This window comes from Elephantulus edwardii, unplaced genomic scaffold (assembly GCF_000299155.1).
Source record: "Elephantulus edwardii isolate Elephantulus edwardi_28Jun2011 unplaced genomic scaffold, EleEdw1.0 scaffold00079, whole genome shotgun sequence".
Taxonomy (NCBI): Eukaryota; Metazoa; Chordata; class Mammalia; order Macroscelidea; family Macroscelididae; genus Elephantulus; species Elephantulus edwardii.
Genome location: NW_006399829.1, coordinates 7,230,486 through 7,242,380, shown reverse-complemented (window position 1 = coordinate 7,242,380; position 11,895 = coordinate 7,230,486).

Here is an 11,895-nt window from a genome sequence, read left to right as displayed (position 1 = left end):
TCACCCCAGTAAGAATAGCAAAATTTAACAGAACAACAAACATCAAATGCTGGTGAGGTTGCAGAGAAACCAAAACCCTTATTCACTGTTCGTGGGGGTGTAAAATAGTGCAACCGTTATTAAAGGCTGTATGGCACTTTCTCAAAAAGTTGCAAATAGAAATACCATTTGACCCAGCAATTCCACTATTAGGAATTTACCCTAAAGAAACTATAACTGCCACCCAACCAGATATATGCACACCTATGTTTATTGAGAATATTTTTTTTATGTAATGAAAGAATAAGAGCCCTTAATACAGGAATTCCTAGTAAATCTGGAGAAAAGCTGCTCTTCAAAGTATAGTTAACTTTAAAGATGCATCAGAAGTATAGCATTTGTAACCTTTATTTATTCATGTGGCATAACTCAAAATGAGCATCAATTAATAAATTAGAATGTGGAATGTATGAAGTATGAATCTAGGGAAATGGGGAGTTAATGTGATCAATTCTGGAGCATGTATCATGTGCACATGAAAGGAAAGTGAATTGAGTTTTAGTTCGGTGCAGTGTTCAGAATACATCTACAATGTTAAGGTGACTGACTGTCGTTTAGGTCTTCTGCATCTTTATTAAGTTTCTTTTGAGTTGGCATATCCTTTGGCAAGTGTTGTGAGTTAAAGTCTCCTACCACTATTGTGGTGCTGTCTCTTTCTTTAACTCTGTGTTGTTGTTGTTGTTTGGTGCTGTCAAGTTGTATACGACTCATAGCGACCCTATGAACAAAAGGCCTGAGCATTGTTCATAGGGTTTCCAGAGGCAAGCCATTTCGGAAGTGGATGCCACTCCTGCTTCCAGGTTTGTTTTAGTCGGGAAGTTCCAGGAAACACTGTCCACCATAGGTGACCATTGCCATCTTTGGCACATCAGTGTCGCAGTGGTCAGCATCATAGCAACCACGAGTTACCTCTGTACCGACGAGTGCTATTCCACCTAGAAGAATGTTTGACAGGAAAACAATTTGAACCTGGCCTCAGGGCCGCAGATTAAAATCACCCACCTTCAGTTTGGGAGCATAACTTTCTGTCCACTAGGCCAACGTAGCTCGCTCTCTGTCATCGTTGTTATTGTTGTTTGGTGCCGTCGAGTTGTGGACAACTCATAGCAACCCTATGAACGAATGGCCTGAGCATTGTTCCTATGGTTTCCGGAGGCAAGCCATTTCGGAAGTGGATGCCGCTCCTGCTTCCAGGCTTGTTTTAGCTGGGTAGCTCCAGCAAACACTGTAATTCTGTAAACAGTTGTTTTACTTATATAGCAGGTCTATCATTTTGTGCATAGATGTTGACCAATGTTATGTCTTCTTGATCTACTGTGCCTTTAATCATTATATAGTTCTCTTTCTTATCTTTTGTGGTAATTTTCATTTTGAAGTCTATTTTATCAGAGATTAATGCTGTCATGTCTGTTTTTTTGCAGATACCATTTGCTGGGTATATTCCTGCCCTGCCCCCTCCAGTCTTTCATATTGAGTCTATCTTTCTATTCCTTTATTAAATGTGGATTTTGTAGACAATATATTGATGGGCTTTGCGTTTTTTAATCCATTCTGCTACTCTTTCTCTTTTGATTGGTGCGTTTAGTCCATTCACATTAAGTGTGATTATTGACGGGCTAGGTTTGATTGTTGCCATTTTGCTGGGCTGCTTTTCTTTTTATTTTTTTACCTGATCCCTTTGCAATCATTTTATATATTTTTTTCTTTTGTTTCCTGTTACTATGTTCCATCAACTTTTCTTTGGTGTCTGTGTGTAAAGGATTTCCCTTAAAAGTTCTTGTAGATGTGATCTTATTTTCACAAATTCCTTAAATTCTTCCCCCAAAAATGTGATTTCTCCTTCATATTTGATTGAGAGCTTTGCTGGATACAATATCCTCATTTGGTAATTGTTTTCTTTCAGCTTCCTATATATGCCATCCCATTGTCTTCTAGCTTATATGGTTTCTGCTGAAAACTCAGAACTTACTCTGATTGCTGTTGCTTTGTAGGTGACTCTTTGTGTCTCTCATGCTGCTTTTCAATATTCTATCCTTATCTTTTGTTTTGGAGAATTTGATTATGATGTGTCTTGATGTTTTCCTTGTTGGGACTAGTCTATTTGGTATTCTCTGAGAACCTGAATGTGGATTTCCTCATTCTTCATAATACCAAAGTTTTCTTCTAGTATTTCTTCCACAATTTTCTCAGTGATTTCCCTATCCTATCATATTCTGGAATTCCAATCATACGTATATTATTCCTTTTGACGTCATCCCACACGACTTTAACGTTTTATTTATGTCTCATCTCTGATTTTTTTTTCCTAGTATGTTTCCCTTAGGGTTCTTGTCTTTGAGCTCATTGAATCTCTGCACTATTCTTCTGTTTTACTTTTTTGTCCTTCAAGCATGTTGGATACTTCTGCATTTCAGTCTTACTATTCTGGAGTGCATTTTCATACCTTTCTGTTTTTTGTAGTACTATGTTGGCAGTACTCTATCTTGTGATTGTTTTTTAAGTTCTTGTACCTCTTTATCTATAGTTTCAATCTTTTCTTTCATTTTTTTTATTTTCATACATATTTATGCATGTCCCTCCCTATCAATGTATTTCTTTTGGCTCCATGTCTCTGGACCATTTGCTTTCTTAGTGATTTCCATTGTTTCTTACATCAGTTGCACTTTCTTTTGTAGCTGTTCAAATAACTCTTATATATATATATATATCTGGTTCTCTACCTCTAGAGTATTCTCTTTATTTGTGGCTTCCATTGTTTCTCCCATCATTTGGATTTTCATTTGTAGCTGTTTGAATGTCTCATATCAACATATATCATCTGCCATCTTGACTCTGGGGTGTTCATGAGGTCTCTATATTCCCTGCTTTTTTTTGAAAAGGTTTAATTTGCTTTTTCACAGTGTTTGAATCTGCCTGCTGCTTTCTTGACATAATGTGAAGTTTTTCTTGCATAAGTGTTAGGTCGTTTCTGTTATGTCTGGGAAAGCTGTTGGTGATATTTGCCTTTATAATGTTACTAATTAATTGCCAAGTTAAAATATTCAGTCTAAGGAGTGAACTGCTCATTCTACTGTAAGTTCTTTCTGGGAAAATTTGCCTTTTCTAAAGTCTTTGAAGTCTGTTCTTTTCTGCACTGCAGTTCTATAGAACTCTTGCCTTGAAATAATCCCCTAGCACCAACTCTATACTCCTCCTTCATGTATGAAGTGACTGAGAAGTGTGAGACCAGGTGCTCTACTCTAGCAGTTTCTCAGACATCTTTTCTCCTGGAGCTTAATGTCTTTCCTTGTCTCTGGAGTGGCACAAAATTAGAGATAAGAGCTGCCAGTTCAAGCAGGTTGTGTGTAGGGTATCTCAATACAGCACGCTCTTCTCTCTCTCTCCCCCTCCCTCCCTTACTTCCTCCTCCCCTCTCTCTCTTTCTCTTTCAGAGAGCTACAAAAGTTCTTTCCTCTGATTGAAGTTCTGTATACTAAAGTCTCTTGTCCTATTTGACCCCCAGGATGGCCCTACAGCCATGGAGGCAAGAATCCACAAAGGGAGGAAACTGTAAGCCCAGGAACAGCTCTGCCCTGTCTCCCCACCAGCAATGGAAAGTGCTTGCTCTTGGCACTCACCACCTCTCACCTTTTTTCCTGCAGCTTAGTGTCTTCCTTTGACCCTAGTGTGATGAGAGATCAGCACTGCCAGCTCAGGCAGTTTGTATACAGAGGTTCTCAGGTCAGTCCTCTTTTGCAGAGAGCTAAGAAAATTCTTTCCTCTGCTTGAAGTTCTACATATATACCAAAGTCTCTTATCTTGTTAGACCCCTGGAATGGCCCTGCCAAGACAATATTCTTGATATCTTTCCACAGCTAATCTGGTCTTCATCCATTAGTTTTAAAGGCCTCAAACCTGTTCCTGAGTTGGTTTTTAAATTCAGGGGGGATAGACTTTAGATCATATATTGATTCCTGTGGATGTAATTTAGCCTTTTTTGGCTTTATTTTGAACTTAGGACTGAGTAGCTGATGGTCTGTTCCACAATCAACACTTGGCCTAGTTTTCACTTTTGATATTGAACTTCTCAATGAATCCTTCCACAGATGTAATTGATCTAATTCTTGTGCATACCATCAGGTGAATTCCATGTGTATAGCCTGCATTTATATTTCTTCTTATGTTGTGGTTGTCATGTGCCATCAAGTCACTTGCGACTCATAGGGACAAGCAGATTTGTCCAGGAGAGGATAAAATCAGATTGTTCCTTGGAGGTGAGGATTTTGAAACTCTTTCTCACATACTTTGGGTATGTTGTCAGGAGGGATCAGTCCTTAGGAGAGGACATCATGCTTGGAAGGGCAGAAAAACAGCACAAGAGTAGAAGACCTGGGATGAGATGGATTGACACAATGACTATGGCATTGGATTGTGATGTGTCACAGATGGTGAGGTTGGCCCAAGATAGGGCAAGGTTCAGAGTGGTTCATAGGGTCGCTAAGAGTTGTAGCAGATTCAATGATAACAACTACAACTACAAAATAATAAATGTTTATAGCTTGGTAATTCTGAGAAGTGACCTTCACAGATTATTTCAGTTTGTTCCTTTAATATTCTTCTCCTCTTTGGTCATATTTGTGTTAGTACGTACAAGGAAGATTGAGACTGCTGTCTTACATATCCTGATCTTAATGTGATTGTTAAGTGTCCAAGCATTTGACAGAGATATTTTCCCTTCTTGAAAAAAAAATATTTTTGCATAATTCAAATATAAAAAAGAGGATGTGTCTATTCCTCTCGGCCTTACTTCTTAGGTTATTGTTTAATCTTGAAGTGCTTACAAGCCTCAGAATAGCAATCCATTTGCCTTGCAACCACAAACTTGGCAAAGACCCTGATTATCTCTAGCCTACACTTGTTTCTTCTTTCATTCCACACCTCAGAAATTTGTCAATGCCCAGAGGACCATATTGCCACTTTCTTGAGCCTTTTCAGTAGTTTTCCACAGCATCAGAATTCAGAATAAGATTTTACCTCAAAGTGCATTATCAGAGCTATTTTAAGGATCTCTTATTCTTCTTCATTGCTTTAATCGTTCCACTTACTAGGTATTCACAACACAGACGATAAATAATCACAAATACAGTCTGCCAAAGCATTCCAAACAGCCAAACTTGAACTTGGGATGGTCTTTCTTTCTCAGTCTCCTCCCTTATGTACTACACACTGATCATGGATGTCTTTATAGTATGCATCTTTCAGTTTCTTTAACTTTGGTGGCTTGTGTTTTATAATGATTCCACAAATTGTGCTACCAGAATTTCAAGTATTAACAGGGTCACTTATCATGGACAAGTGTCAGCAGAGTTTCCACATTAAGATAGACTAGAAAGAAAGGTCTGGTGATCTACTTACAAGATTGTTGTTGTTGTTAAGTGCCATTGAGTCACAGGTGACTCATATCGACCCTATGAAGGAGAGTCCTCGACGCTTGGGTGCCTTTCATCCTCTCTCCAGGTTCATTGGGTTTCTGGAGGCAAGCTATTATGGAAGTGGATGCCACTCCTCCTTCCAAGCTTGTTTTAATCGGGGAGCTCCACCCCACTCTCTGTCCACACTGGATAACCAGTCATTAACGCATTTGACACACATCAGTGTCACAGTGTTCAGCCTCACAGCAACCACAACTTACTGCTGTACAACTTACTGCTGTACAACTTGTACACCAAGGCCATACGACCTAGAGGAATGTCTGAACAAACACAATGAAAGACAGGCCCGAGGGCCACGGATTAAAAGTCACCCACCTTCAGCTTAGTAGCATCACCTTCAGTCCACTGGGCCAGCTGATATCTTTCTTTATGTTGATGTTATTGTTGTTAAGTGCCATCAAGTTGCAGGCGACTCATGGTGACCCTATGAAGGAGGGTCCTCAATGCTGCGTGTCTCTCATCCTCTCTCCAGGTCAATGAAAATCTTATCTATAATAATAGTCTTATATAATGACAGAAAATGGTACAGGATTCGACAATAATGCATTCTATCATACTTCAGATTTCCGTGAATCAACCTAACTTGATGGTGACTAACAAAAGAGAGGTCATTAACCCAAAGAAGCTTGTCTTAACCAGGTTACATCATTTCTATTGCCCCCTCATTTCACACCACCCTAGAAAGTGGAATAAGATACTTTTTGTAAATATGTAACTAACTTATTGATTATAGACATTTGAGGGTTGTATGAATAATGACCATGGCCTGTATCAGGCGCACCTTAGTCTCCAGAGAGACACCGTTGCTCTTGAGTACTTTAGAGAGGTCATTAACAGCAGACTTTCCCATCGCAATACATTTTTTTATTTCCTGACTGATGCTGCCAAGAATGTTGACCGTAGAGCCGAGCAATCTAAAGCTGTGAACAATCTTAATCTCTTCGCCATCCATCCTGATGCTACCAATTGGTCCAGTGGTGAGAATCTTTGTCTTCTTGACATTGAGCCTCAGTCCACACTGAAGGCTGCAGTCCTTGACACTCTGCAGCAAGTGCATGAGGTCCTCCTCGGTTTCAGCAAGCAGGGTTGTGTCATCTGCACAACACAGATTGTTAATAGATCTTCCACCAATCCTGATGCCACAATTCTCCTCATAGAGCACAGCCTCCCGGATAATCTGCTCTGCATACAGGTTGAAAAGGTATGGAGACAGGACACATCCCTGGCGTACATCCTTCCCAATTTTGAACCATGCAGTGTTACCCTGCTCTGTTCTGACGACGGCCTCCTGGTCCAAGTATAGGTTTTGCATTAGCACAATTAAATGTTCTGGGATTCCCATTCTTCTCAGAGTCAGCCACAGTTTGTTACGATCCACACAGTCAAATGCCTTTGCATAATCAATGAAACACAGATAGACATTCTTCTGGTATTCTCTGCTTTCAGCTAAAATCCATCTAACATCAGCAACAATATCCCTAGTACCACGACCCCTTCTAAACCCAGCCTGGACTTCTGGCAGTTCTCTGCTGACGTACTGTTCCAGTCGTTTTTGGATAATCTTCAGTAGAATCTTGCTTGCTTGTGAAATCAATGATATTGTTCTGTAGTTTCCACACTCTGTTGTATCATCCTTCTTTGGAATGGGAACAAATATAGATCTCTTTCAGTCAGTTGGCCAAGTGGTTGTTCTCCAGATTTCTTGGCATCACTTGGTGAGCACATCCAGGGAAGCATCTGTTAGCTGAAATACGTCAATTGGTATTCCATCTATTCCTGGGGCCTTATTTTTTGCTATTTCCTTCAAAGCAGCTTGAACTTCTTCCTTCATCACCATAGGCTCTTGCTCATATGTTATTTCATTAAATTCTTCTGTGTCTGCCAATTCCTTTTGATATAATGACTCAGTATATTCCTTCCATCTTCTTTTAATACTTCCTGGATCATTTAATATTCTGCCAAAAGCACCCTTTATTATAGCAACTCAAGGTTTGAATTTGTTCTTCAGTTCCTTGAGCTTAAGAAATGCTGAATGAGTTCGGCCCTTTTGATTTTCTGACTCCAGGTCCTCGCACATTTCATTGTAATATGGATAGGAAGACTCAATATCATGAAAATACCATACCTACCAAAAGCAATCTACATGTTCAATGCAATCCCAATAGAGATACCAAATTGATTTTCAAGGAGATAAATAAATTGTCAAATTTATTTGGAGAGAAAAGAGACCCAAATAAGCAAAACACTTCTGAGAAACAAAAATGAGGTTGGAGGCATAGCACTCCCTGACATCAAAACCAACTACACAGCAGAGGTAACCAAAACAGCATGGTGCTGGTACAATGACAGAAACATAGACCAATGGAACAGAATTGAGAACTCAGAAATAGACTCAGCTATCGGTAGTCAACTGATATTTGACAAGAAAATCAAAGCTATCAGATGGGGAAATGATGACCTCTTCAACAAATGGTGTTGGCAAAACTGGACTTTCACCTACAGAAAGGAGAAACAGGATCCACATCTCACTCCATACACAGAAATCAACTCAAGGTGGATCAGAGACCTGGGAGTAAAGCCCAAAACCATAATGTTCATAAGAGACAAAGTGTGATCAAGCTTAGAAACCCTAGTTTATGGTATAAAGAGACTGCCAAATACAGCCAGAAATGCACGGCGTGGAGAGGATAAAATTGATGGATGGGACCTTCTAAAGATTAAATCCCTATGTGCATCAAAACTTTTCCCAACAGGGTGAATAGAAAACTTACAGACAGAAAACAAACATTTGGTAATACCATCTCAGACATGAATCTCATTACAAACGTTTACAGAATACTCCTAGGCTTCCACAAGAAAAACACTGATCACACAATTACAAACTGGGCAAAAGATATGGAAAGAATTTTCACAGAGGAAGATATTCAAATGCTCCAAACCACTGGTGAGAAGAGAGATACAAATCAAAACCACAATGAGATACCATCTCACTCCAATAGTAGTTGTTGTTTTATAGGACAGCAAGTTATAAATGTTGGAGACGATGTGGCCAAATAGGAACTCTTTTACATTGCTGGTGGGATTGTAAAATGGTACAACCATTCTGGAAGGCAGTTTGGTGCTTCCTCAAAAAGCTGAACACAGAGATTCCATATGACCCAGCTATTCCACTGATTGAAATATAGCCCGAGAAAATGAGAACTGAGACACAAATGAAGACTTGTGCACCAATGTTTGTAGCGGTACTATTCACCATTGCAAGAACATGGAAATAGCCCAGATGTCCTACCACAATCAAATGGATTGAGAAATTTTGATACATTCATACAATGCAATACTAAGCAGCATGCAGGAGCAAATTATTACCTAGCTTGGAAGGGAGTGGAGAGCATTATGCTGCATTAACTGACTCAGTCCCACAGGACAAATATTGTATAAAATCATTATTTTAGAACTAATATGAGGATCCAAGGGAGAGAAGTAGAAGCAGAGGAATGAGGATGAGTGGGGAGTGGGGCCTGAGGGAGTGGATTAATCATGAGGTTGTACAACTTGATGGAGGTGTGAAGGAAATTGGAAGAATACAGTCTGAAAAACAATGTATTCAAGTTTTGTAAACAAAAAAGGAAAAAAATCTATGTAATAAGCTTATTTTTACTGTTTTCTTTCTATTCTTTCTCCCTATTGGATTATAAATTATATGATGACAATTAAATACTTCTTTTTGTAACTAGTCTAGAGGTCATAGTACCTAGTACAATGATTTACATTAATACTTTCTCAGTAATTCTTTTCTAATTGAGGAAATAATATGTTTTGGATAATGTTAATTGCAGTAATTATAGTGACTTCAATCTAAAGACAAAAGACTAAGAGACTACTTGCACAGGGAGCTGGCAATTTTGGTGATGAATTTCTCATAACTATTAATATTTTGCACCTGTTTTTTTCTACTTGGCTCTCAATATCTTTGAACAAAATTTCTTGGAAGGACTTAGTCTTATTCCTCTTTTTATATTTAAGTTGAAGAATAATGCCTAAAGCATAATGAATCCTTGCTGAATATTCATTAATTGATTGGAATGGGTCATCAAGATATTTTTGCTCCAATGTCACTTGAAAAACACTTTATAAGCTTTAAATTGTTCCTCAAATAGCATAGTTTTTTCTTTTCATCATTGAGGAGCTTTAGGAATATTACGCTGTTAACAGTGTTTACGACTCAATTCATTGCTGTCCAGTCAGAACCAATTTACAGCTCACCATTCAGTAGTTTTTCTGAGACTGTAAGTTACCCAGAACGAGACCTTTCTCCTGTGGAGTCACTGATAGATGTGAACTAACGGAGAGGCATCTCCTATGGATTCGCACCACACCTCATTACAGATTAGGCCATCAGAATTTCCTGTAGCAGAACATAAAAATCTCAGGAACAACTGAAGATCGAGAAACAAATTAGGAAACTGACTGAAAACTCCAGAGATCACTTGACCTTAGTCAGGTTTTTAAAAATTGAATTTTCATAAATCTACAGTTAGAATCAGAGTCAGGTTTCTTAATAATTCCCATTGTTGTTCTTGTTGTCATCATTAAGTGCTATCAAATCGAGTGCGACTCATAGAGACCCTATGGACAAAAGATCTGAACACTGTTCCATCCTCACACTTCCTAACACACAAGAGCCCATTGCAGCTGCCTCCATGTCAATCCACCTGGTTGAGGGTCTTCCTTTCCTTCACTAACCTTTCCCTCTTCCCAGTATCATGTCCTTCAAGAAAGAGCCCCTTCTAGCAATATGCCCAAAGTATGTGAGACAAAGTCTCATCATTCTTGCCACCCACTGCACCCTCTCAAGGTCATATTTGTTTCTTCTCTTGGCCGTTCATGGGATGTTCAGTGCTTTCCTCCTACACCACAACTCAAAGGCATCAGTTCTGTTCTGTCATCCTTATTCAATGTCCAGTTCTCAGAAGAATAGCAAGTGATTGGAAAGACATTGGCCTGAATCAGACACACCTTACTAATTGTTGTTGTTGTTACATGCCATCGAGTCACCTGTGACTCATAGCGACCCTGTATACAACTGCCCTAAACCCTGCTCTGTCCTGTGTCGGTCTCACTGTTTCTGACACACCTACCCCCATTATTCCAGTCACTGAATCAATCCACCTCATCGAGGGTCTTCCTCTCCTGCGCTGTCCCTCCACCCTCACAAGCATGATGTCCTTCTCCAAGGACTTGTCTCTCCTTGCAACACGTCAAAGTATGGCAGACGAAGCTTCAGAATCCTTGCCTCCAAGGAGCAGCCTGGTTTAACCCTCTCCAGGATAAACCTGTTCATTTTCTTAGCAGTCCATGGTATATTCAATACTCTTCACAAATGCCACAGTTCAAAGGCATCAATTCTCCTTCTCTCCTCATTAGTCATTGTCCAGCTCTCTGATGTATAGCAAGTGATTGCAAAGACCATGGCCTGTATCAGGTGCATCTTAGTTTCCAAAGTGACACTATTGCTCTTCAATACTCTGGAGAGGTCCCTAACAGCAGACTTTCCCATTGCAATATGTCTTTTAATTTCCTGGCTGCTGTTGCCAAGAATGTTAACTGTGGAGCCAGACAAACTAAAGCAGAATGATCTCAATCTTTTCACCATCCATCCTGAAGCTGTCAATTGGTCCAGTGGTGAGAATCTTTCTCTTCTTGATACTTACCCTCAATCCATATTGAAGGCTGTAGTCCTTGACCTTCTGCAACAAGCGCTTCAGGTTCTACTCAGTTTCAGCAAGCAGTTGTGTCATCTGCATAACGCAGATTGTTGATGAATCTTTCACCAATCCCAATGCCACACTTTTCCTCATAGAGCCCAGAGTCCCAGATAATCTGTTCTGCATATAAATTGAAAAGGTCTGGAGATAGGACACATCCCTGGCGTACACCCTTCCCAATTTTGAATCATGCAGTGTTTCCTTGGTCTGTTCTGAAAACTGCCTCCTGGTCTAAGTATAGACATACCTTAATAATTCCTGTTGTTGTTGTTGTAGTTGTTATGTACCGTCGAGTCGCTTTTTTTTTTTTTTTTAAATAATTCCTGTAGGGGAAAAGTTTTCAGGAAGAGTTTTAGCTTCCCATATGTCAAATCACATATCTATTTTCACCTAAATTAAACTAGTTTCTATTTAGGAAGCTAAATAGTTCATTTTGTTCTAAATATTGTTGTTGTTGTTGTTGTTATGTGTCGTCGAGTTGTTTGCGACTCATAGTGACCCTATGTACATCAGCCCTAAACCCTGCTCTATTCTGTGCCACTCGCACTGTTTCTGACACACCCATCCTGATTATCCCAGTCACTGAATCAATCCACCTCATAGAGGGCCTTCCTCTCCTG